Here is a 26662-nt window from a genome sequence, read left to right as displayed (position 1 = left end):
TCTTTGATTAACGAGCTAGTCAAGTAGAGGCATACTAGGGACATTCTGCTTTGTCTATGTATTCACACATGTACTAAGTTTCCGGTTAATACAATTCTAGCATGAATAATAAACATTTATCATGATATAAGGAAATATAAATAACAACTTTATTATTGCCTCTAGGGCATATTTCCTTCTGTCTCCCACTTGCACTAGAGTCAATAATCTAGTTCACATCGTCATGTGATTTAACACCAATAGTTCACATCTTTATGTGATTAGTTCACATCTCCATGTGACTAGTACCCAAAGCGTTTACTAGAGTCAATAATCTAGTTCACATTGCTATGTGATTAACACCCAAAGAGTGATCATGTTTTGCTTGTGAGAGAAGTTTAGTCAACGGGTCTGCCACATTCAGAGCCGTATGTATTTTGCAAATTTTCTATGCCTACAATGCTCTGCACGGAGCTACTCTAGCTAATCGCTCCCACTTTCAATATGTATCCAGATTGAGACTTAGAGTCATCCGGATCAGTGTCAAAGCTTGAATCAACGTAACCCTTTCATGTCGCTTGAAGCTACGTGGTATTTTCCCAAAGAGGAAGGGATGATGCAACATAGCGTCGGTAGGTATTTCCCTCAGAAATGAAGCCAAGGTTATCGAACCAGTAGGAGAACCAAGCAACACAATGTAAATAGCCCCTGCACACAAATAACAACACCTCGCAACCCAACATGTTAAAGGGGTTGTCAATCCCTTTTGGGGTACGGCGCCAGAAACGATGCGTGGACGGGAGAAAGTTGTAATAGATTGAAATAATAGATCACAAATAAAATAAAATGCAGGAAAGTATTTTTGTATTTTTGGTTTAATAGATCCGAATAAAAAGTGCAAATAAAATAGATCGCAAAGCAAATATATGAGAAAGAAGACCCGGGGCCATAGATTTCACTAGTGGCTTCTCTCGAGAAAGATAGCAAAAGGTGGGTAAACAAATTACTGTTGGGCAATTGATAGAACCTCGAATAATTATGACGATATCCAGGCAATGATCATTACATAGGCATCACGTCCAAGATTAGTAGACCGACTCCTACCTGCATCTACTACTATTACTCCACACATCGACCGCTATCCAGCATGCATCTAGTGTATTAAGTTCATGGAAAAACGGAGTAATGCAATAAGAACGATGACATGATGTAGACAAGATCCGTTTATCTATGGCGGTAGATATAGATCTCATCTTTTTATCCTTAGTAGCAACGATTATACGTGTCGGTTCCCTTTCTGTCACTTGGATCAAGCACCGTAAGATCGAACCCACTACTGGGCACCTCTTCCCATTGCAAGATAAATAGATCAAGTTGGTTAAACAAAACCCAAATATCAGAGAAGAAATACGAGGCTATAAGAGATCATGCATATAAGAGATCAAAAAAACTCAAATAACTTTCATGGATATAAAAAGATATGACTGATCATAAACTCAAAGTTCATCAGATCCCAACAAACACACCGCAAAAAGAGTTATATCATATGGATCTCCAAGAGACCATTGTATTGAGAATTCAGCGAGAGAGAGGAAGTCATCTAGCTACTAACTACGGACCCGAAGGTCTACAAAGAACTACTCACGCATCATCGGAGAGGCACCAATGGAGGTGGTGAACCCCATCCGAGATGGTGTCTAGATTTGATCTGGTGGTTCTGGAATCTGCGGCGGCTGGATGAATATTTCGTCGATGCCTCTAGGGTTCTGGTATTTTTGGGGTATTTATAGAGCAAAGAGGCGGTTCGGGGGGCACCCGAGGTGGGCACAACCCACCAGGGCGCACCTGGGCCTCCTGGCGCGCCCTGGTGTGTTGTGCCCCCCTCGGGGCACCCCCCGGGTGCAACCAGGGCCCATTGCCTTCCTTCTGGCCCATAAATAATCATCATGGAGTTTCGTGGCATTTGAACTTCGTCTGATATTGATTTCCTGCGATGTAAAAAACAGCAACTGGCACTTCGCACTATGTTAATAGGTTAGTACCAAAAAATGATATAAAATGACTATAAAATTATTATAAAACATCCAAGATTGATAATAAAACAGCATGGAACAATCAAAAATTATAGATACATTGGAGACGTATCACCCTTTACGACGGACTTTTTGTCACCTCCATAATCGAGAAACATGTCCTTATTCCACTAAGGATAATTTTGACCGATGTCCAGGGATCCACTCCTAGATCACCCTCTTGCCAAACTCATGGTGAGGTACACAATAGGTCTGGTACACAGTATATCATACTTTATAGAACCTATGACTGAGGCATGGGGAATGACTTTTCATTCTCTTTCTATTTTCTGTCGTGGTCGGGTTTTGAGTCTTTACTCAACTTCACACCTTACAACTCAGGCAAGAACTCCTTCTTTGACTGATCCATTTTGAACTCCTTCAAAATCTTATCAAGGTATGTACTCATCGAAAGTCTTATCAAACGTCTTGATCTATCTTTATAGATCTTGTTGCCCAATATGTAAGTAGCTTCACTGAGGTCTTTCATTGAAAAATTCTTATTCAAGTATCCTTTTATGCTATCCAGAAATTCTGTATTATTTCCAATCAACAATATGTCATCCACATATAATATCAGAAATGCTACAGAGCTCCCACTCACTTTCTTGTAAATATAGGCTTCTCCAAAAGTCTGTATAAAACCATATGCTTTGATCACACTATCAAAGCGTACATTCCAACTCCGAGATGCTTGCACCAGTCCATAAATGGATCACTGGAGCTTACACACTTTGTTATCACCTTTTGGATTGACAAAACCTTCTGGTTGCATCATATACAACTCTTCTTTAAGAAATCCACTAAGGAATACAGTTTTGACATCCATTTGCCAAATTTCATAAAATGTGGCAATTGCTAACATGATTCGGACAAACTTTAAGCATAGATACGAGTGAGAAACTCTCATCGTAGTCAACACCTTGAACTTGTCGAAAACCTTTTGCGACAATTTGAGCTTTGTAGATAATAACACTACTATCAGCGTCCATCTTTCTTTTGAAGATCCATTTAATCTCAATGGCTCGCTGATCATCGGGCAAGTCAATCAAAGTCCATAATTTGTTCTCATACATGGATCCCATATCAGATTTCATGGCGTCAAGCCATTTCGCGGAATCTGGGCTCATCATCGCTTCCTCATAGTTCGTAGGTTCGTCATGGTCTAGTAACATGACTTCCAGAAAGGATTACCGTACCATTCTGGTGCGGACCATACTCTGGTTGACCTACGAGGTTCGGTAGTAACTTGATCTGAAGTTTCATGATCATCATCATTAGCTTCCTCACTAATTGGTGTAGGAATCACTGGAACTGATTTCTGTGATGAACTACTTTCCAATTCGGGAGGAAGTACAACTACCTCATCAAGTTTTTTACTTTCCTCCCACTCACTTCTTTCGAGAGAAACTCCTTCTCTAGAAAGGATCCATTCTTAGCAAAAAAAATCTTGCCTTCGGATCTGTGATAGAAGGTGTACCCAACAGTTTCTTTTGGGTATCCTATGAAGACGCACTTCTCCGATTTGGGTTCGAGCTTATTAGGCTGAAGCTTTTTCACATAAGCATCACAACCTCAAACTTTAAGAAACGACAACTTAGGTTTCTTGCCAAACCATAGTTCATACGGTGTCGTCTCAACGGATTTAGATGGTGCCCTATTTAACGTGAATGCAGCTGTCTCTAATGCATAACCCCAAAACAATAGTGGTAAATCGGTAAGAGACATCATAGATCGGACCATATCTAATAAAGTACGGTTACGACGTTCGGACACACCATTACTCTGTGGTGTTCCAGGTGGCATGAGTTGTGAAACTATTCCACATTGTTTTTAAATGAAGGCCAAACACTTAACTCAAATATTTGCCTCCACGATCAGATCGTAGAAACTTTATTTTCCTGTTACGATGATTCTCAACTTCACTCTGAATTTCTTTGAACTTTTCAAATGTTTCAGACTTGTGTTTCATTAAGTAGATACACCCATATCTGCTTAAATCATCTGTGAAGGTCAGAAAAATAACGATACCCGCCGCGAGCCTCAACACTCATCGGACTGCATACGTCAGTATGTATAATTTTCAATAAGTCAGTGGCTCGCTCCATTGTTCCGGAGAACGGAGTCTTAGTCATCTCGCCCATGAGGCATGGTTCGCAAGCATCAAGTGATTCCAAAAGCCCATCAACATGGAGTTTCTTCATGCGCTTTACACCAATATGACCTAAACAGCAGTGCCACAAATAAGTTGCACTATCATTATTAACTTTGCATCTTTTGGCATCAATATTATGTGTATCACTGTGATCGAGATTCAGTAAACCATATACATTGGATGTAAGACCATAGAAGGTTTTATTCATGTAAACAGAACAACAATTATTCTCTGACTTAAATGAATAACTGTATCGTAATAAACATGATCCAATCATATATATGCTCAACGCAAACACCAAATAACATTCATTTAGTTCCAATACTAATCCCGAAGGTAGAGGGAGTATGCGATGGTGATTTTATCAACCTTGGAATCATTTCCAACACAAATCGTCACCTTGCCCTCAACTAGTCTTTGTTCATTCTGTAACTCCTGTTTCGAGTTACTTATCACACCAACTGAACCGGTATCAAATACCCAGGGGCTACTATGAACACTAGTAAAGTACACATCAATAACATGTATATCATATATACTTTTGTTCACTTTGCCATCCTTCTTATCCGCCAATTATTTGGGGCAGTTCCGCTTCCAGTGACCATTTCCTTTGCAGTAGAAGCACTCAGTTTCAGGCTTGGGTCTAGCTTTGGGCTTCTTCATGGGAGTGGCAACTTGCTTGCAATTCTTCTTGAAGTTCCCTTTCTTTCCCTTGCCCTTTTACTTGAAACTAGTGGTATTGTCAACCATCAACATTTGATGCTTTTCTTGATTTCTACCTTCGCTGATTTCAGCATCACGAAGAGCTCGGGAATCGTTTTCATCATCCCTTGCATATTATAGTTCATCACGAAGTTCCAGTAACTTGGTGATAGTGACTAGAGAACTCTGTCAATCACTATCTTACCTGGAAGATTAACTCCCACTTGATTCAAGTGATAGTAGTACTCAGACATTCTGAGCACATGCTCACTGGTTGAGCTATTCTCCTCCATCTTGTAGGCAAAATACTTGTCAGAGGTCTCATACCTCTCAACTCAGGCATGAGTCTGAAATACCAATTTCAGCTCTTGCAACATCTTATATGTTTTGTGGTGTTCAAAATATTTTTGAAGTCCCGGTTCTAAGCTGTAAAGCATGGTGCACTAAACTATCAAGTAGTCATCATACCGAGCTTTCCAAACATTCATAACGTCTGCATCTGGTCCTGCAATAGGTCCGTCACCTAGCGGTGCATCAAGGACATAATTCTTCTGTGCAACAATGAGGATAGTCCTCAGATCACGGACCCAGTCTGCATCATTGCTACTATCATCTTTCAACTTATTTTTCTCTAGGAACATATCAAAAAATAAACGGGGAGCTACATCGCAAGCTATTGATCTACAACATAGATATGCAAATACTATCAGGACTAAGTTCATGATAAATTAAAGTTCAATTAATATATTACTTAAGAACTCCCACTTAGATAGACATCCCTCTAGTCATCTAAATGATCACGTGATCCATATCAACTAAACCATGTCTGGTCATCACGTGAGATGGAGTAGTTTTCAATGGTGAACATCACTATGTTGATCATATCTACTATATGATTCACGTTCGACCTTTCGGTCTCAGTGTTCCGAGGCCATATCTGCATATGCTAGGCTCTTCAAGTTTAACCCGAGTATTCTGCATGTGCAAAACTGGCTTGCACCCATTGTATGTGAACGTAGAGCTTATCACACCCGATCATCACGTGGTGTCTCGGCACGACGAACTGTACCAACGGTGCATACTCAAGGAGAACACTTGTACCTTGAAATTTAGTGAGGGATCATCTTATAATGCTACCGTCGTACTAAGCAAAATAAGATGCATAAAGGATAAACATCACATGCAATCAAAATATGTGACATGATATGGCCATCATTATCTTATGCCTTTGATCTCCATCTCCAAAGCACCGTCATGATCTCCACCGTCACCGGCTTGACACCTTGATCTCCATCGTAGCGTCGTTGTCGTCTCACCAACTGTTGCTTCCACGACTATCGCTACCGCTTAGTGATAAAGTAAAGCAATAACATGGCGATTGCATTTCATACAATAAAGCGACAACCATAAGGCTCCTGCCGGTTGCCGATAACTTCTACAAAACATGATCATCTCATACAACAATCATCTTGACCATATCACATCACAACATGCCCTGCGAAAACAAGTTAGACGTCCTTTACTTCGTTGTTGCAAGTTTTACGTGGCTGCTACGGACTTCTAGCAAGAACCGTTCTTACCTATGCATCAAAACCACAACGATTTTTCGTCAACTGTGCTGTTTTAACCTTCAACAAGGACCGGCCGTAGTCAAACTTGATTCAACTAAAGTTGGAGAAACAGACGCCCGCTAGCCACCTGTGTGCGAAGCACGTCGGTAGAACCAGTCTCATGAACGCGGTCATGTAATGTTGGTCCAGGCCACTTCATCCAACAATACCGCCGAATCAAAGTAAGACGTTGGTGGTAAGCAGTATGACTATTATCGTCCACAACTCTTTGTGTTCTACTCGTGCATATAACATCTACGCATAGACCTGGCTCTGATACCACTGTTGGGGAACGCAGTATTTCAAAAAAATTCCTACGATCACGCAAGATCTATCTAGGAGATGCATAGCAACGAGACGGAGAGTGTGTCCACGTACCCTCGTAGACCGAAAGCGGAAGCGTTTAGTAATGCGGTTGATGTAGTCGAACGTCTTCACTATCCAACCGATCCAAGTACCAAACATACGGCACCTCCGTGTTCTGCACACGTTCAGCACGATGACGTCCCTCGAGCTCTTGATCCAGTTGAGGACGAGGGAGAGTTCCGTCAACACGATGGCGTGGCGACGGTGATGATGAAGTTACCGGCGCAGGGCTTCGCCTAGGCACTACGACAATATGACCGAGGTGTTAAACTGTGGAGGGGGCACCGCACACGGTTAAGAGATTGTCTGTTGTGCTTTGGGGTGCCCCCTGCCCACGTATATAAAGGAGGGGCAAGGAGGAGGCGGCCAAGGAGGGGCGCTCCTATAGGGGAGTCCAACTTGGATTCCCAATCCTAGTAGGACTCCCCTTCCTTTTCCAAGAGGGGGAGAGGGACGGAGTAGGAGAGGGAGAAGGAAAGAGGGGGGGCACCGCCCCGTCCCTAGTCCAATTCGGACTTGCCATGGGGGGGCGTGCGGCCACCCTTGCGGCCTTCCTCTCCTTTCCACTAAGGCCCATGAAGGCCCACTACTTCCCCGGGGGGTTCCGGTAACTTCCCGGTACTCCGAAAAATACCCGAATCACTCCGGAACCATTCCGGTGTCCGAATATAACCTTCCTATATATCGATCTTTACCTCTCGACCATTTCGAGACTCCTCGTCATGTGTGTGATCTCATCCGGGACTCCAAAAAACTTCAGTCATCAAATCACATAACTCATAATACAAATCGTCATCGAACGTTAAGCGTGCGGACCCTACGGGTTCGAGAACTATGTAGACATGACCGAGACACATCTCCGGTCAATAACCAATAGCGGAACCTGGATGCGCATATTGGCTCCTACATATTCTACGAAGATCTTTATCGGTCAAACTGCATAACAACATACGTCATTCCCTTTGTCATCGGTGTGTTACTTGCTCGAGATTCGACCGTCGGTATCACCATACCTAGTTCAATCTCGTTACCGGCAAGTCTCTTTACTCGTTCCGTAATGCATCTAACTCATTAGTCATATTGCTTGCAAAGCTTATAGTGATGTGCACTACTGAGAGGGCCCAGAGATACCTCTCCGATACACGGAGTGACAAATCCTAATCTCGATCTATGCCAACTCAACAAACACCATCGGAGACACCTGTAGAGCATCTTTATAATCACCCAATTACGTTGTGATGTTTGATAGCACACAAGGTGTTCCTCCGGTATTCGGGAGTTGCATAATCTCATAGTCAAAGGAATATGTATAAGTCATGAATAAAGCAATAGCAATAAAACTGAACGATCAACATGCTAAGCTAACGGATGGGTCTTGTCCATCACATCATTCTCCTAATGATGTGATCCCGTTCATCAAATGACAACACATGTCTATGGTCAGGAAACTTAACCATCTTTGATTAACGAGCTAGTCAAGTAGAGGCATATTAGGGACATTCCGTTTTGTCTATGTATTCACACATGTACTAAGCTTCCAGTTAATACAATTCTAGCATGAATAATAAACATTTATCATGATATAAGGAAATATAAATAACAACTTTATTATTGCCTCTAGGGCATATTTCCTTCAGTTACGTTTGTTCCTGAGGACATGGGAGAAGTCTTGTTATAAGTAATCATGTGAATTTGGTATTCGTTCGATATTTTGATGAGATGTATGTTGTCTTTCCTCTAGTGGTGTTATGTGAACGTCGACTACACGACACTTCACCATGATTTGGGCTTAGGGGAAGGCATTGGGAAGTAATAAGTAGATGATGAGTTGCTAGAGTGACAGAAGTTTAAACCCTAGTTTATGCGTTGCTTGATTTGGATCCATATGTTTCATGCTATGGTTAGATTTATGTTAATTATTCTTTCGTAGTTGCAGATGCTTGCGAGAGTAGTTAATCATAAGTGGGAGGCTTGTCCAAGTAAGGACAGCACCCAAGCACTGGTCTACCCACATATCAAATTATCAAAGTAACGAACGCGAATCATATGAGCATGATGAAAACTAACTTGACAATAATTCCCATGTGTCCTCGGGAGCGCTTTGCTTTATATAAGAGTTCGTCCAGGCTTGTACTTTGCTACAAAAAGGATTGGGCCACCTTGCTGCACCTTTGTTACACTTGTTACTTGTTACCAGTTACAAATTATCTTATCACAAAACTATCTGTTACCGATAATTTTAGTGCTTGCAGAGAATACCTTGCTGAAAACCGCTTGTCATTTCCTTCTGCTCCTCGTTGGGTTCGACACTCTTATTTATCGAAAGGACTACAATAGATCCCCTATACTTGTGGGTCATCAATGCTCACGTATGGTATCATACTCATACGCTCTGGTATATCCAGTGACTTGTGGCGTGTTGACACATGAGCCAAAATGAGACACTAGGAGCAAGGGTGATGAGGAAGAAGCCCTTGGCTGATGTTAACGAGGATACTAAGGTCGATATCTATTGTCGAATGAGAAAGCTACAAACTTGTAGTCATAAACAATGATGTAGCCGTAACCTCCATATGCATGGAACATCGACGATTCAACAAATGGCGTGTGACTAAAATGGGCGGCCAAGAAGAAGATGGTTTATATGGAATACAACTATGAAACGGAATTAGGATATTGGGTCGAGATGATGGTGTTGCCGGCCTCAGCTTCTGCAAAAAAATGGTTGTGATCATGCTTGCACATGATTATCATAGACGGATGCTATGATATATTCAGTGACACATGGCATGCTGTCACATGAGCCAAAATGAGACACCAGGAGCAAGGGTGACGAGGAAAAAGCCCTCGTCCAACGACGACGAGGATACCGATGTTGGTGTTGGTAGTCAAACCGAAAAGGGTACAATTTTATAGTCATAAATGATGACATGCCAACGACGACAAGGATATCGAGGTTGGTGTTGGTAGTCGAATCGAAAAGGGTACATAGTCATAAATGATTACATCACTGTAACCTCCATGGGCGTACAACATTTGGCGATTCTGCAACTACACTTGACTGAAATGGACGGACTAGAAGAAGTGGGTTTGCACAAGAAAAAACAATGGAACAAAAATCAAAATATTGGGTGGAGAGGATGGTGTTTTAATAAAACCAGAAAATGAGTGGTGATTTAAAAGAGACACATTTGAAAACATATAGGGACTATGCTACAATTTACCATTAATTTTTTTTGTGGGTTACAATTTACCATTAATGTTAGATTAAAATTTAAGGTAGAACGTTTAAGTATATGGAAGTTTGAACAACTAAAAAATTGTAGCCATAAATGATGACATAACAACAACTCCATGTGTGTGGAACATTCAAAGATTCAACAAACATCGTGTGACTAAAATGTATGGTTTAGAAGAATATGGTTTGCACGAAAAACAACTATGAAAAAAATTTCAAAATATTGGGTAGAGAGGATGGTGTTGTTGTCTTGCTGACCTCTGCATACGTGAGAAATACTTGGGCTCGTGCTCTATATGATTAGAGGACCAATATACCCAGTGACTTTGTGGAGTGCTGCCGCACAAGCCAAAATGAGACACCAAGAGTGAGGGTGACAGGGAAGAAGCCCTCGGCTAACGTTGATGAGGATATCGAGGCAACGTCTGTTGTCAAATAAAAAACTACAAATTTGTAGTTATAAATAATGATGCAACCATAACCTACATGGGCGTGGAACACTCAACGATTCAACAAACGACACGTGACAAATGGACAGGCTAGAAGAAGATCGGTTGCATGAAAACCAGCTATAAAACAAACACCAAAAGAATGGGTGGGGAGGATTAGCCCTGGTGTCGGTGTCAAAAAAGGGCAGACCTCGGGTAGGGGGCCCGAGCTGTGAGATCGATCGATGGGTAACAGGAGGTGGGGGACACAGTGTTTTACCCAGGTTCGGGCCCTCTTGATGAGGTCAAACTCTACATCCTGCTCTTGTTTTATATTGTGGGTGTATTAAACTATAGAGTTGATCTACCTCAAGATCGTAAGTTGTGGACTAGACCCTAAGGCTAATGATGATGATAAGCGATGTCCCTCTACGGGCTAAACCCTCCAGTTTATATAGGCACCGGGGGTATCTAGGTTTACATATGGTCGGTTGCCATCTAGGGGTTACATGCCGAACTTAAACGATATCCTTGGAGTACACGTCAAGTCCTTGGTAGAGTCCGATATGATTACGCCACAAGTTCGAGGCCTCCGGAGTCCTTCCTCATCAATGGGCTGTCAGTCCGGCCAGCAGGCTAGACCATCTAGGCCGGGACCCCTAGTCCAGGACAACGTCACTGGGCGTTTGGTTTGCTCAGTTTGGTTGGTCCGGTCTTTTTGATCTTCCATAATTGACGACCAAAATTATTTTGGTCTTTTCGGTTTTCCACTATTCGATCTTCGGTCTTTGCATGATGATGTTCGGTCCGATCAAACATACCAAATTCCATGTTGCAACTCATATTCATGTACATTACAGTATATGTGTATGATGTGTATGCAAGTAGAATTCAGACAACATGCACGTGTAACAGGTGTATGCAACCAAAATTAAGATTTCGGAAAACATGTGTATGTAGTAGGTGTATTCAACCAGAATTATGTCATAAACATCTAGAGAAGACCAGCTATTGTGCTAATTCTGCTGTAAACATGCAAAAAATTACTTATTCGGCCCATTTGGATTATTCGGTCGTCTAGAGAAGAAGACCGATCCGACCGAATTAAATTCGGTCTTCCAGTTTTGTCGACCGGTTTTAGTTCGGTCTTTGGTTTTTATGCCCATGCTTAGAGGGGATGGTCTCCTTGTAAAACCAGGAAGGGAGTTGTTTGAAAGAGATACATCAAAAGCATATAGGGACTATGCTACAATTTTACCATTAATGCTGGATTAAAATCTATGGTGCTAGCACGTTTAAGTATATGGAAGTTTGTCTATAAAGAAAAGTATATGGAAGTTTGAAACAGTTCTCGGTCAATCCATATGAGTGGGAGAACATGTCATGAGAGCTTGCTAGTACTACTAGCTTATACAATACTCAACCGACTAAACACATAGTATACTATAACACAAATATAGAGAAGATACATTATTGCCTGCAACAATGTTTGACCTATCCAACCCAAATCACATGGCCAGTTTAGGGATGCCCAACATGTTGGACTTTCCAAGGGCGCCCTGTTCACACGGACCCTCCCTCATGGCCCCTGCCATGGAAGATCCCAGCCCATTCACTCGTCTGACTTTATTTCCCTCCTTATTTTGCATTTCTCCAATATTAATTAGTTTCCATTATGTGACCAGGCATTTCTCCATGGCCGTCCAGCCCCTGTCCCGCACCAAGGGAAGAAGAGACAAACCGCCCCGTCGCCCATGTCTCCTGGAGCCCTGATGGCCACCAGCACTAGCATGCCATGCCCGGAAAGGCGATAGATCTTGGTGAATGGACAGCCTGAGAAATGGACGTGCCATTAACGCTTGGACGAGGAAAAATGGGTCAGAAATTCAGAATGGCACTGCTGGTGTAATGGCTTTTGAGGTGCCGAGGCGTCGATGGAGACGTGCGAGTGCGAGTGCGAGAATCCTTTTGCGCGTTCTTTTCTCTCGCGGAAAAGGCAGGCGTACGGGAATCTCTCGCCTCGTTTCGTTGCGTTCTGTTGTGCGGTTTCTGGTAGACTAGTCGTGGCGCACGTCGATCGAGGAGGGCTCCATCCGACGGCCTGGGGGGCGAGAGGAGGGGTGATCGGACGGTCGGTGGGGCGGTCTTATCTCTCTCGAACTGGTTTGGGAAATCAAAACGATGGGTTCTAGATCCAAGAAGATGGAGAAAATGTTACGGAGTACTGGTACTTTACAACGGCGGTCTTGGCGTTCACGGAACAGAGATTCAGTTGTACCTGGTTGATCCTCGTTTGTGTCAACCGTGAACCGTCCAATCCAGAGGAAATTAAGCCCGTGATTTGTTGGATCCGATCCTGGTTCAACGTGGAGACGAGACGATAGACTCCACGTGATTAAATATAGAAATGTGGTACCATGTATGCAAAAGACGTCGAGTTAGTCAGCTAGTGCGTGGAGCATCATCGTAACCATGGTCGAAAGATGGATCTACCAAGAAAGGAAGACACCAAGGTAAAAAAGGGGGAGAGAAATAAATCGTGTGCACGTGAAGAGATCGCACGCGGTGACAAAACGGCTTAAGAATCTGCCTCGTTTTCGTTCGCCCACGAGACTTTGCCGGACGAGGTAGACCGCTGGCGATTTGCTTCGGTTACTTTTATTTCCTATACTGGTATTTTTTTTAGGCTGTGATTTTCAACATTTTATACCATTTTAGGGTATCTCCAACGCAAAATATATTTGTTCTCGGATACATTTGAATGTGTCTGCAAACAGTAGGGTGGGCGTCAGTCATCCAATTGTAGACTCCAAAAATTCGTACATATCGCCCCCTGCTCCCTCTTTCTTTTGTAAGTTAAATTTCTTTTAGGTTCAACATTCAAAAGCAATTGGACGACACATATAACACTTCCCAACAAATGGGAGATAAATCGTGCATAACAAAATAAAATCAACAATATCCATTAGATCCATCAAGCCAACCAAGAGCAACCCAATAAGATGGAATCATTGTTCACTGCCATTTGCATAATGTGCAATGATGTCGCTATGCAGTAACACACGCAACTATATTGCCATCCAAGTCGTCGGCCTTGAAGTACATAACATTGGACTCCCCACACACTGTTTAAAGTGCAAGCCTACTCTACTTGAGTCACCTTCTTTGCTTGCATCTCCATGAACCCTTTAGCACTCTCCTTCTCCCATTCTTCCTTGAGCTCATTGCACTTGGCACTTGCTGCCTCCTTTTTGTCCATGTTGTCCTCCCGTTTCTCCAATAATTTGGCCTCCACCACATTGCGCTTTCCCTTCTAGAGCTCCCACTTCTCCCAGCCGCCTTTGGCACACAGGTGGTCGATGCAAGCTCTCCTCTAACCACGCCATTTGTTTCACCAATTTTATCCAGTTGAGTAGTTGCGCCATTTGTTTTGGTGTTGGCGGTCTTGAATGAATTGGACAAGTCACTCAATTTTCTTTGGTCACTCAACTTGATCCAACAATGATGCACAGTGAACCAGGCCAGGCTAGCAAAGTAAATGAATCCCATGATAAACACAACACCGAGCAAAAGAATCACATGCAACACAAAACATAGAGCAAATGAAGCGAAATAGAGCCATTTGATACGTTTCAAACGTATCTACTTTTCTGAACACTTTTGCATAGTTTTGATCGGCTTCTTTGACTGGTTTGCATTGGCCCTGGAAAACACCCCCACCTCACTACGCAAAGGGGTAGGATCCATCTCTATCCTTACCGCATGGTTTATATGAATGCACCAGAACGTTATCATCTTCAAACGACTTCAACCCTGATCGATAGACCTCATGTGCGCCATCCAAGACGGAGCTTGTTGTTAGGCTGCGGTTGGCGCCAAAGGGCATAACTTTGTTGCACCCTGTAGTGTAATTTCTTTATATTGGGGTTCAGCATCCCCTCTTCCCTTTTATTCAATTCGTGCTCCCTTCTATGCCAATCTCTATACGTAGCATGGGAGCCGCCTTGTAACTTTCAAATTCGGACCGAGACGGCCTTTAGATTGCCTTATACACCCGCTCGAGCCAAGGTTACATGGCTTGGTTCAGACTACTGATGGGCTCACGCCTTCTAGTCGAACCGTACCATGTCGTGTGAGGATGGCACCCGCTTCCTTGTTTTTTCCCATGTTGGTGTGGTGCCCAGCTGGCGCCTGGGCCCTGGTGGCCGACTCAACACCTAGGTGGGCGACATGGCCAAACTTATAGCATGTGCTTGGATGTCCTAGCCTGACCACACGTCGCTTGCAGGCTCAAAGCATCCCCGCCCCACCGCGGTGGGTTGCAACAACTTTTTGGGAGGTGCAGACTGAGGCATAGCCTAGTGGTGGAAAGAGGTTGATGCCTTCACACACACCCAGGTTCAAGGCGAGGTCCTTGCAATTTGGGTTAGTTGCACCAACTATACTGTAGGGGCCTCCCTTACAGTCTTTGTATGAAACAAAAACTTTTTGGGACACGCAGGGGGCATCAGTGCTTGTGAAGTCTTCCCATGATGGCTTAGAGGAAGGTAGATGGCCATGGGTGAGATCGAGCGTATGAGAAGGAGAAAGATAATAGAAGAAGGGGTTCATGCTTGGGAAGAAGAAAATGATTGGTTCATAGGCTTCATCGAGATAAGAAATAAAACAAGAAGAAGATTAGCAGTGTGGGGCTAACATTGGGTCGTGTGCTAAGTGTGGGAAGCGGCTAACGTGCATCTTCAAATAGTGTCGAAATAGAACATTACCCTTATTTTTTTATCGTACCCCAATTTCTCTTGCTTTTGACTCCAATGGGCCTAGACATATGATGGTCCATTAGGATGAATAACAATGCAGTACAATCAGCACCCCACCACGAGGGTATTTCCTATTATGAGAATAAGTTGACTGTTTCATTCAGTTTTTTTTGTCTCTTTTCCACCAGTTTTCATTACTTTTCTTTGTGTTTCATTTTTATTCTTTCTACGGTATTTTATTTATTATTATTCTAAATCCATGTATTTATTTTTAAATTAGGAACCTTTTTACATTCTGGGAATATTTTTCAAATTTATAAACATTATTGAGTCCTTGAATATATTTCAATTTCGGGAACATTTTTAAATTTTTCGAAGATTTTTTCATTTTGTGAATATTATTTGTAATACACGGAACATTTTATAAATTTGTGAACATTTTTTAAATCCATTAAATGTTTCACATTTTGAAATATATTAAAATTCATAAAAATATTTTTCAATTTTTTTTATTTTTTTATAATCCACCATCATTTTCTAAAATTCATGATTTTTTTCTACATGGAGTTTTTTTTAATTCTTGCAAGTTTTAAAATTTTCGAAACATGTTTAAAAATTCAAGAGCATCTTTTTAGTCAGCATTTTTAAAATTTGAATATCTTTTTAAATTATTGATTTTTTTAATGTGGTAAAGTTTTTAAACTTGATAGAAAAACCGAAACAGGCTTAAAAATTCAAGAGCATTTTTTAAGTTTGGAAATATCTTTTAAATTTTTTGATATTTTTTTAAAAATTTGGTAACTTTTTTAAGCTTTATAAAAAACTAAAATGTCACAAAATTTCTGGTTTTTAAGAAAGTGTTTCAAAAGAAAAACATGCTGAAATAATAGATCAATCTGATCGTAAAAGCGAAATCAAGCATGCAGATGCTCATATCATAATGGGCCATGGCCTACTGAGCGTTACTAAATATCCCACGCTTTCTGTGCGGGACAGGAGCTCTGGTATGTCTATGTATCTGAAATCACTAATTAAGGAGAACTCCAACCAAAGATCACTCCCAGCTCTCTAGGTTGTGACAAGTGGCGCGCTACATGGGCGCCACTTGTCGCAACATGGGAGTTTCCCTTTTTACGTAGATCCGTTTATTCAAAACGTTTTATCTCTTAAACCGTGCGTCCAAATCTCTAACCGTTTTCACAATTGGATTCCTCGCGTCGAGATCTTAAAAACTAGATTCCATGTTGATAGGTTTTGACAAACTTTTTTTCAAGAAAAGACGAGACGAAAAAACTGGACCGGGAGCACTTTTCCCCTTTCCGGAAGCCGTTTCCGAGAGGCAAGGCCGTGCCTCTCACGGAAGCAAAACTGTATCTCTCGCAGAGAATGTCTTTTTTCGTTTTCGAGAGGCACGGCCGTGCCTCTCGCGGAAGCAAAAATGTGCCTCTCACGAAAGGAAAAAAAAACGCTTGTCACACAAGCAAAATCGTGCCTCTCGCGGAAGCAAAACTGTGCCTCCTCTCGTGAAAAGTAAGAAAAAGAAATGAAAACGCGTTTTTTTCGTTTCCGCTTTGCCTCTCACGGGAGAAAAAACGTGTCTCTCACGAAAGAAAAGAAGAAGTGAAAACGCGTTTTTTCGTTTGCGAGAGGCATGGCCGTGCCTCTCGCGAAAGCAAAATCAAGCCTCTCGTGGAAGCAAAACCGTGCCTCTTAAGGAAGGAAAAAAATGCGTTTTTCGCGAAAAAATACTTATTTTTCAAAAAACTTTCTTTTGTCGAAAAGCAAAGAAAGACCGATGGAAAACCGAAAAGTTGTAAAAAAACAAAAATAAACTTTTAAAAAGCCAGAAAACTCGTGGAAAATAATAATAATAAAAAATCCGGAGGAAGCACCCAGGACGCGACACTTGACGGCGGCTGAGAGCGCGCCAAGTGGAGCGCTCTCAACCTACTGCAAATGATCGTTGCGAGGCTCCCGAAGGAGCGCTCGTCAACTAGTTGTTGTCCTATGTATCGCCACGGATATATAATATGGCTCGCTTACAGGGTGCTACATAGGCGACCAACCCATTTTCACGTGTTCGTGCGTTTGCTCGGGAGCTCCTAACGGGCGCCTTTAGCGCCGGTTACCAGTTCGGGCGCCCACGCGCCCACAACTGGGAAAAAAGAAAAGCAAAGAAAGACCGATGGAAAACCGAAAAATTGTAAAAAAAAAACAAAAGAACTTTTAAAAAGCCGGAAAACTCGTGGAAAATAATAATAAAAAAATCCGGAGGAAGCACCCAGGACGCGACACTTGGCGGCGGCTGAGAGCGCGCCAAGTGGAGCGCTCTCAACCTACTGCAAATGATCGTTGCGAGGCTCCTGAGGGAGCGCTCGTCAACTAGTTGCTGTCCTATGTATCGCCTGTACGGATATATAATAGGGCTCGCTTACAGGGTGCTACATAGGCGACCAACCCATTTTTCACGTGTTCGTGCGTTTGCTCGGGAGCTCCTAATGGGCGCCTTTAGCGCCGGTTACCAGTTCGGGCGCCCACGCGCCCACAACTGGGAAAAAAGAAAAGCAAAGAAAGACCGATGGAAAACCGAAAAGTTATAAGAAAAACAAAAAAACTTTTAAAAAGCCGGAAAACTCGTGGAAAATAATAAAAAACAAAATCCGGAGGAAGCACCCAGGACGCGACACTTGGCGGCGGCTGAGAGCGCGCCAAGTGGAGCGCTCTCAACCTACTGCAAATGATCGTTGCGAGGCTCCCGAAGGAGCGCTCGTCAACTAGTTGCTGTCCTATGTATCGCCTGTACGGATATATAATAGGGCTCGCTTACAGGGTGCTACATAGGCGACCAACCCATTTTCACGTGTTCGTGCGTTTGCTCGGGAGCTCCTAACGGGCGCCTTTAGCGCCGGTTACCAGTTCGGGCGCCCACGCGCCCACAACTGGGATGGCCCAGGTCGCCTCCTTAGGTAGTCCCTGATCCTTCATTCACGGATCACCTCCCGATCTCAGTAGACTGCTCGACAGTTGGCCGGTTGACCAGTCAACTGTTGAAAAAAAACCCGGAAGAAATGAAAAAAATCATAAATTTAAAAATGTGCATGAAATTTGAAAGGAAGTCTACAAACTTGAAAAAAGTTCATTAAATTGAAAAAAGGTTCATCGATTCTGAAAAAAACTTCAACAAATTGAAAAAAAGTTCATCAAATTTGAAAAATTTAAAAATGGTTCATCAATTTTGAGAAAAAGTTCATCAATTTTGAAAAAAAAAAGTTCATTGAATTTGGAAAAAGTTCATCAAATTTGGATGTTCATCGAATTTGAAAAAAGTTCATTCAATTTGAAAAAGTTCATCGAAATTCAAAAAATCATCAATTTTTAAAAAAGTTCACGAATCTGAAAATTTTGACAAAACGTTTAGCAATTTTGAAGAAAAACTCGCTGGTTTGGAAAAAGAAAGAAAAAGAAGAAAACGAAAAAAAAAGAGAGAAGGAACAAAGGGCTTTCGATCCCATCTCAGGTCGCATTTTTGGGAAAAACCTATTCGGCGCTGCAGGCGCCGGTTAAGGGCAATTTTCCTAACCGGCGCCTGCAGCCGCATCAGGCGGGCTGGGCCCATTTAACTGCTTTAATCTGTAGGTTTTTTCCTCCTGTTTCCAACAGCGCAAGAAACAAGAGCGTTTGTGGTGATTCGAACCGGTGACTAAATGTTTCAAGGCGCAATGCACTAACCACCCCGCCACACAACATCATCTGACATTATTCATCTTTCTCACCGTTTTATTACTTTTATTTTTTCTTTTCTTCCTGGTTTGATGAACTTTTTCTGCGAAATTGATGAACTTTTTTTAAAAGTTGATAAATTGTTTTTAAAATTTCGATTATCTTTTTCAAATTTGATGAACCTTTTTCATATTCGATGAACTTTTTCTCATAATCATTCATTTTTGTTTCAAATTTTATGAACTTTTTTTCAGTTTGGTAATTTTTTTTCAAAGTCGATGAACTTTTTTTGAAATTGGTGAACTTTTTTTCAAAATCGATGAGCTTTTTTTCAAATTTCTGAACTTTTTAAAGTCGATGAACTTTATTCAAATTCGTGAACCTTTTTTAAGTCGGTGAACTTTTACTGAACTTGTGAACTTTTCTGAATGCGCTAACATTTTTGCAAATTCGTCTACATTGGTATGTTTTTTTTGCGTATTTAGGCATGATTACCAGGTGTTCCTCTATTAACTTGATTTTTCTGTGCTGTTGTGCACGTGACGGTAACATGCATGAGTGATAGCACAAGATGGACTCTAACCTTACGTACATACGTACGTATTGTACTCTTTGGTTGCAAGAGAAATCAACTAGTCCTTGGGAGGTATCGTAACCCTCTTCGATCTACTCGGAACAGAACGCGTCCCCTAAAAAAAACAGAACGCGCCACGCTCGATCGAGCGAACGACCAGGCGGGGGCGAGTCAAGAGCTCGCCATATGGCGGCTGAAGCGCCAACTAGGAGCACCCGCATTTTTGCAGTAGTTTTCTTCTGGAAAAAAACGAAAATGGGCTGGGCCCATCATGGACGAGGGGTGTGCGCGCTTAGAGCGCTGTTTAGGATTTGCCCCTTTGTTTTTCTGCTTTCTTTGGTTTTAATTTTGTTCCTTTTATGGTTTTATAATCTGCTTTCTTCAATTTTTCTTTGTATTTTTACTTTTCCTTTGGTTTTCTATGTTTCTTTCATTGGTTTTCACCGATTTTCTCCTGTTTTCTTAATTTTCTTAAATTTTCTCTTTTTTTTGAACACGTGTCTACATTTTTCATACATATTACACATTTTCTTATACATCAGAAGCATTTTTCACAAACATTTAAGATCTAGTAAACACATTATTAAAATTTCTCTAACATATATTTTGATGCCCACTCTTTTTTCATACAAAACACTGTGAAATGTTTCATATTTTTCTTATAAATGTTTCATTTTTACAAGAGCATGTTGTGATTTTTTAAATATATGTTAAACAATTTCTAAAACATTTGAGAAAAAACATTAATGATAAAAATATTTTTTCTAAATTATGCAAACTGTTTTTTCGCATTGTACCAACAATTATTGGGGAATGTTCCTGAGACATTTTTTAAACTTGATAACATTTGTTCGAATGTATTGTGCATTACTTTATGTATGACTTATTTTTTGTACTTATCCGAACATTTTTTTACAATGTATGTTTCCGTACACATGGTTGATACACATGATTAACATTTTCTAATTAATTATTCACATTATAGATTTTTCGTATACACCAAAAGCATTTTTTATATAAATTTTGAAATTTTATAAATGCAAAACTAAACATTAAAAAACGATAATATAATATTTAGAAATATATACATTTGTAAAAAATAAAACGAAAAAGGGAAAAATAATGTGAACAAAAACGGAAGAAAGTATAGAAGAAAGTAACATGACGTGTGCAGACGAGCCTTGGCAACTGTAACATGGCTCAATACCTGCAACCTGCAGGCGACGCATGGTACGAAATTTCTGGCAGACCATATTTGGCAGTTCAACATGCAAACCGGCACACACTACGCCTCAGTTTTGGGCCGCAATATAGTGACAGGATTCGAATCCAGAATGTCCTCGCTTTGAGTCAAATGCCCTATGAACATGCAGTTTTTCATTGCTAGTCAATGCCCAACCCCTTTGTTTTCCTTTTTTGTTTTCTTTGTTTAGTTTCCTTTTTATTTTTCCCAAATTCCTGTTTTTTTAATCAATGTTTTTTTTGAATTGTTGAGCTTTTCCCATTTTTGATGATATTTTTTCAATTTTGTGAAAGTTTTTTTCTAAATGTGGTGAACTTTTTTTAAAGTGATGAACTTTTATAAAACTCGATGAACATTTTTTCAGATTTGATAATTGTTTTCAAATTCGATGAACTTTTTTTTTCTTCCAGTGGTGCATGGTTGACCCAAATTTCCATAGGCATGGGCGCCAGCACCCTTTTCGAGCGCGGCGCTCTCGTGGACAGAGACAGTAACCACTAGGACTACTCCTCGATTGTGTCTATTTCCTGTGTTTCGGTCATATTGTTCTCTATTCAGTTCGCGGAAGCGTTTTTTTTCGTTTTTTCCTGATTAGTTTTTGTTTGGTTTTTTCCTTTTTCCTTTCTTTACCATTTTTTCAAAGAACGGTGAACTTTTCTCAAAATTGATGAACATTTTTTTCTTAAATCGATGAACTTTTTTCGAATTTGACGAACATTTTTATAAATTTGTGATTTGTTTTCAAAATTCATGAACTTTTTTCAAAATCGGTGAACTTTTTTCAAAATTGATGAAGTTATTTAAAAGTCAATGAAAATTTTCATAAAAATCAGTGAACTTTTTTCAATTTCATGAACTTTTAGAATTCTTTGAACGTTCTTAAATAATTGAACTTTTTTATAATTCGTGATGTTTTTAAAATCTGTGAATATTCAAATTTTGTGCACAATTCTTTGCAAAAGAAATCTCGGTTTTCTAAATAGCGCAGGTAAAGTTTAGTTCTTAAATATTTTCGCGTTGAAATCATTCATAAAGGCTTAATAGGTCTAGTGGTTACGAAACAAGCTGTGTAGTGAACTAGTGCAGGATCAAATCCTCTAGAGAGAAACCCTTTGGGATTGATTTTTCGTGCCATAAATACGATTTTTTTCACTGCCCTGCGTGTTTTGATGGGCCGGGCCACTACGGTGCTGCAGTGGGCGCTAGTTGTGTTTACGGGCGCACAAGGCGCCCTCAATTACAGTGCTACAAACCTGGCCCGGACCATTTTGAGCATTGTGGTTTTGTTTGTTTTCCGATTTTATTTTATTTTACTTTTCCTTTTGTTTTCTTTGTTTCTATCATCAATTTTCACAAATTGTCTCCGGATTCTTTTATTTTTTTTGCTTTTTTCTTTTTTTTTTCCTCAGCACACCTGTACATTTTAACATACACTATACATTGTTTTCTTAACATCTTTCAAACACATTATTAATATTTTCTAATATTTATTTTGATGTATAATTTTTCATAGACGTTGTAAACATTATTTTAGAAATGATTTCACTTTTCAAATAGAGTGTTAACATTTTTACAAAAACATACTTTGAAAATTTGTTCAAATACAAGTTAAATATTTTTAAATACACGTTAGAAGTTTTTTTTAGATAGCCCCGAACACATTTTTTGTAACTTATGTACATGTCTTAAATGTATACATTTTCTTAACTTATGACTCGTTTTTATTTACATGAACATTATTTTACAACGTATTAAGAAAATTCTTACACATGATTAACATTTGTTACATTTTCCATATGATTCAAAAACATTTTATATATGCATTTAAATTTTTTCAAATGCAATTTTAACTGTTTTGAAAGTTTTGTGTGAAATGTTATATATAGTTTCGAAATAAGAAATGAAGTAAAAAAATTTAAAAATAAATGAAAAAAGGTAAAATGATTTTGGCACGCGAGCTGTGGCTACTTTTTTGTTTGAGAAACATGTCGTGGCTACTGGGCAAGCCAGTACGTACTCCTCTCCTGGTGAGTCGTGCGGTAGGTCTCGCAGCGGGGCGCCCCTATATCTTTTTTTTTTGGAGAAAATCTCGTCCACTTTATTGATTCATATCAATGTTCATAGGTACAAGGTTTTGATCATGGGGTACCCCCAACCAAATGTGTCGACCAGGCCCAAGATTACAACCAAATTTGATGAGACCATGAGCTTCAAAATTAAACGACCTAACCTATGCTCATGACTAAAGCTACAAGAAATAAATGCATTCCTACTAATATTGATCTCTTGTATGATGGCACCGTGTAATCCACTAGACTAATGTCATATATCCTTGATCACCCCTTCACAATTAGAAGCAATACGCGTACGTTGTAGGTTCAGATCAGCTGCTAGTGCAAATGCTTCACGAGCCGCATAGAATTAAGAGTTGTAGGATTTGTTAGGCCTGCAAACACAACAACAGAAGAGCCTAAAAACATGCCATCCCAATCTCTGCACACTGTCGCTATCACTCCTTGCCACCCCTGCTTGTTCAACGCCCCATCCACGTTTAATTTAGCATAGCCATTTGGCGGGGGGAATCCAGCTATGCTCAGCTGATTATCGTGGGGTGGGTCCCGCCACTGCATTTGTTCGCCCTGGAACTGGCTTCGGGAGAGATCATAGGTCCAATAGGTAATTAGTGATGAAAGAATGTGTTTGCCTAGGACTCTAGAAGATCCCCTCATACACTACTTTTCTGCTAACATACCAAATGGACCATAAAGTTACTACCTCATCACAAACAGGTCCTGGCTCAATATTTGTTGCATATATGAAACTCTTGGCATTAGATTCTTTGTTCTCCGCCATGAGATCAACCAAATATGTGTCTGACAGAGCCCAGATGCATCTTATCATGCTACAACTTATCAAGGCGTGCCACCATGAGTCTTCGCCACCACATAACGGACATGCGTCAGCGGTGGACATACTTATATTGTGGAGAACATCGAAAGTAGGCAGCGAATGACGTGCTAATCTCCATAAAAATGGGTTGAGGGCCCGAGAGCCAGTAGGAACTCCTGAGGCGCGATACTCTAGGGTTCTCCTTTTAACGTGCAAGCGACTTGCGCGAAAAAGAAATGCGTGCCTTGGTTGGCGGCAATGCAGCGTAAGGTGGTTGTACTTAGCTTTTTGTTTGCAAGGCATTCGTTCGTCCGGAGCCGGCCCTCCTGAGGTGGCAGGGCTTCGCCAAGGCACCATTCAAAATGCCTGCCTTCGGAAGTTCCTGAGTATTGACCGATTACGAGGTACAAAGGGCGGTGCGCACTTGCTGATCTGCTCATGAGTGTTCCGTGAAAAGACAAGGCACTAAGGACCTGGTGAGGTGACGTGCACGGGGCTGGCCCGCGAGCCAGAGCTCGGTCACTTAGATTTATGGACGCTACAGGGACGGACTCGAGCACAGGCTCCATGCTGATAGCCCCCTCTCATGGGACGTTCAGGAGGAGAACTGGCAACGCGCAAAGCCCATGGGGTGATGCTCTAGAGGCGATGTGGTATTCAGCGCAGGGTTAATAGTCATAGCAACTCATAAAAGCATAACTAGTTTTCAATACATGAGCAAAACGGTGCAGATGCAGGGGCGGGCCCTGTCAGCCTGAAGATAATGTAGCCCACGGGGTGCCCTTAATTGAACAAACCAAAAATTCACCTGGCAATGTTGATGCAGAAGCGTCGAGGGAGTCGATGAAGCGTCCCGTAGAGGTTCGCTCCTCATGAGCCGGATGGCTCCGGAGGCTCGAGAGGCTCGCGAGGCACAGGGGGCTCGCGAGGGTCCGGGGCCTCCTGAGACATCACCGCCAAGCATCGGGCCTCATGAGACGCCATTGCATGCTGCGCGAGCCGCTGGTACGAAGCGCCAACATTCGGCAGGCCGAAGGACATGCAGACATAGTTGCAAGGGAAGCCCCCGCTCCGGCCGACGCGCGACGGCCAAAAGAGGCTATGAGAAGCGGCCTTGTTGAGGCCTGGGATGTCGACGCAGACGCGCAACCCTTCACCCGCGTCGGGGGCGGCAGCTGCACTGGTGGGACGTGCGGGCGGCATTTGCCGCACATGGCTTGTGCTTCCTGAAGTTCCTCGATTGCCTTGGTGATGAATTCTCGTGCTCCTGACGCCTCGCGCCTTGTTCCCTGCTCGTGGGGGCGCGTGCCAAAGCACTTCTCCAAGTGGTGCCCGAGGACCTCCCTCGTCGCACTGGTCAGGTCAGAGGCCACAGATGCAAGCCCCCGAGCACGTCCTAAGGGAAGCGTCGGGCGCGCCTTCCTATGTGAGAGGGAGAGGCGCCCCGGCGGCAGGTACAGAGCCTAAGGTGTTGCCGGCGGGCTTCTTTGCCTCAGGACGGCTCTTGGGGAGGAGCTGCTTCTTCTTCGCGGGGGCAGCCTCGGGAGGCACGATGCCACCCTCGCCGTCGGAGTTCTCGGCCGCTGCAGCGCGGTAGGCGTGCTCAAGGGAGCAGACTGTGTCCTTCTCATCGCAGGCGACCGTGATGACGCCACTGCACCCTGGCATCTTGAGGACATTGTAGCCATGATGAGTGGCCACCATGAACTTGGCGAGGGCGGGGTACCCTAGGATGGCGTTGTACGGGAGGCCAATGTGGGCCACGTCGAAGTCGATGAGCGCAGTATGCTAGTTGTCGTGCTTGCCGAAGGTGACTAGGAGGTGCACCATCCCCAGGGGAGTGGTGGAGCCGTCGGTCACCCCAGAGAACGACCTGGTGGGCATGAGATGGTAATAGGGCACCTGAAGCGTGTCGGAGGTCTCGACAGAGAGCACGTTGAGGCCGGCGCCGCCATCTATGAGGGTCTTGGTGACTGAAACCTTGCTGATTGTGGGTGTGCACAACATGGGGAGTGCGCCAGCGGTGGCCGAACACCTGAGGTGATCCTTGGAGTCGAAGGTGGTGGCGTACTGCGACCACTTGAAGGGACACGCAACTGGTACAACCATTTTGCACCATACTTTTATATTGATATTTATTGCATTATGGGCTGTTATTACACATTATATCACAATACTTATGCCTTTTCTCTCTTATTTTATAAGGTTTACATGAAGAGGAAGAATGCCGACAGCTGGAATTCTGAACTAGAAAAGGAGCAAATATTAGAGACCTATTTTGCACAACTCCAAAAGTCCTGAAACTTCACGGAGAATTATTTTGGAATATATAAAAAATATTGGGCAAAGAAAGCACCAGAGGGGGCCACCTACCATCCACAAGGGTGGAGGGCGCGCCCTACCCCCTGGGCGCGCCCCCTACCTTGTGGGCCACCTGGCAGGCCCCCGATGCCCATCTTCTACTATAAGGTGTGTTTTCACCTGGAAAAAATCAGAAGGAAGCTTTCGGGACGAAGCGCCGTTGTCTCGAGGCGGAACCTGGGCAAAACCAATCTAGGGCTCCGGCGGAGCTGTTGTGCCGGGGAAACTTCCCTCCGGGAGGGGGAAATCGAAGCCATCGTCATCACCAACGATCCTCTCATCAAGAGGGGGTCAATATCCATCAACATCTTCACCAGCACCATCTCCTCTCAAAGCCTAGTTCATCTCTTGTATCCGATCTTTGTCTCAAAACCTTGGATTGGTACCTGTGGGTTGCTAGTAGTGTTGATTACTCCTTGTAGTTGATGCTAGTCGCTTTATTCGGTGGAAGATTATATGTTCAGATCCTTAATGATAATTAATACTCCTCTGATTATGAACATGAATATGCTTTGTGAGTACTTACGTTTGTTCCTGAGGACACGGGAGAAGTCTTGTTATAAGTAAT

The sequence above is a fragment of the Triticum aestivum genome, chromosome 3D (genome assembly GCF_018294505.1).
Source record: "Triticum aestivum cultivar Chinese Spring chromosome 3D, IWGSC CS RefSeq v2.1, whole genome shotgun sequence".
Classification (NCBI taxonomy): Eukaryota; Viridiplantae; Streptophyta; class Magnoliopsida; order Poales; family Poaceae; genus Triticum; species Triticum aestivum.
The sequence above is the reverse complement of the archived record's forward strand: the minus strand, read 5'-3'. Positions refer to the sequence as shown.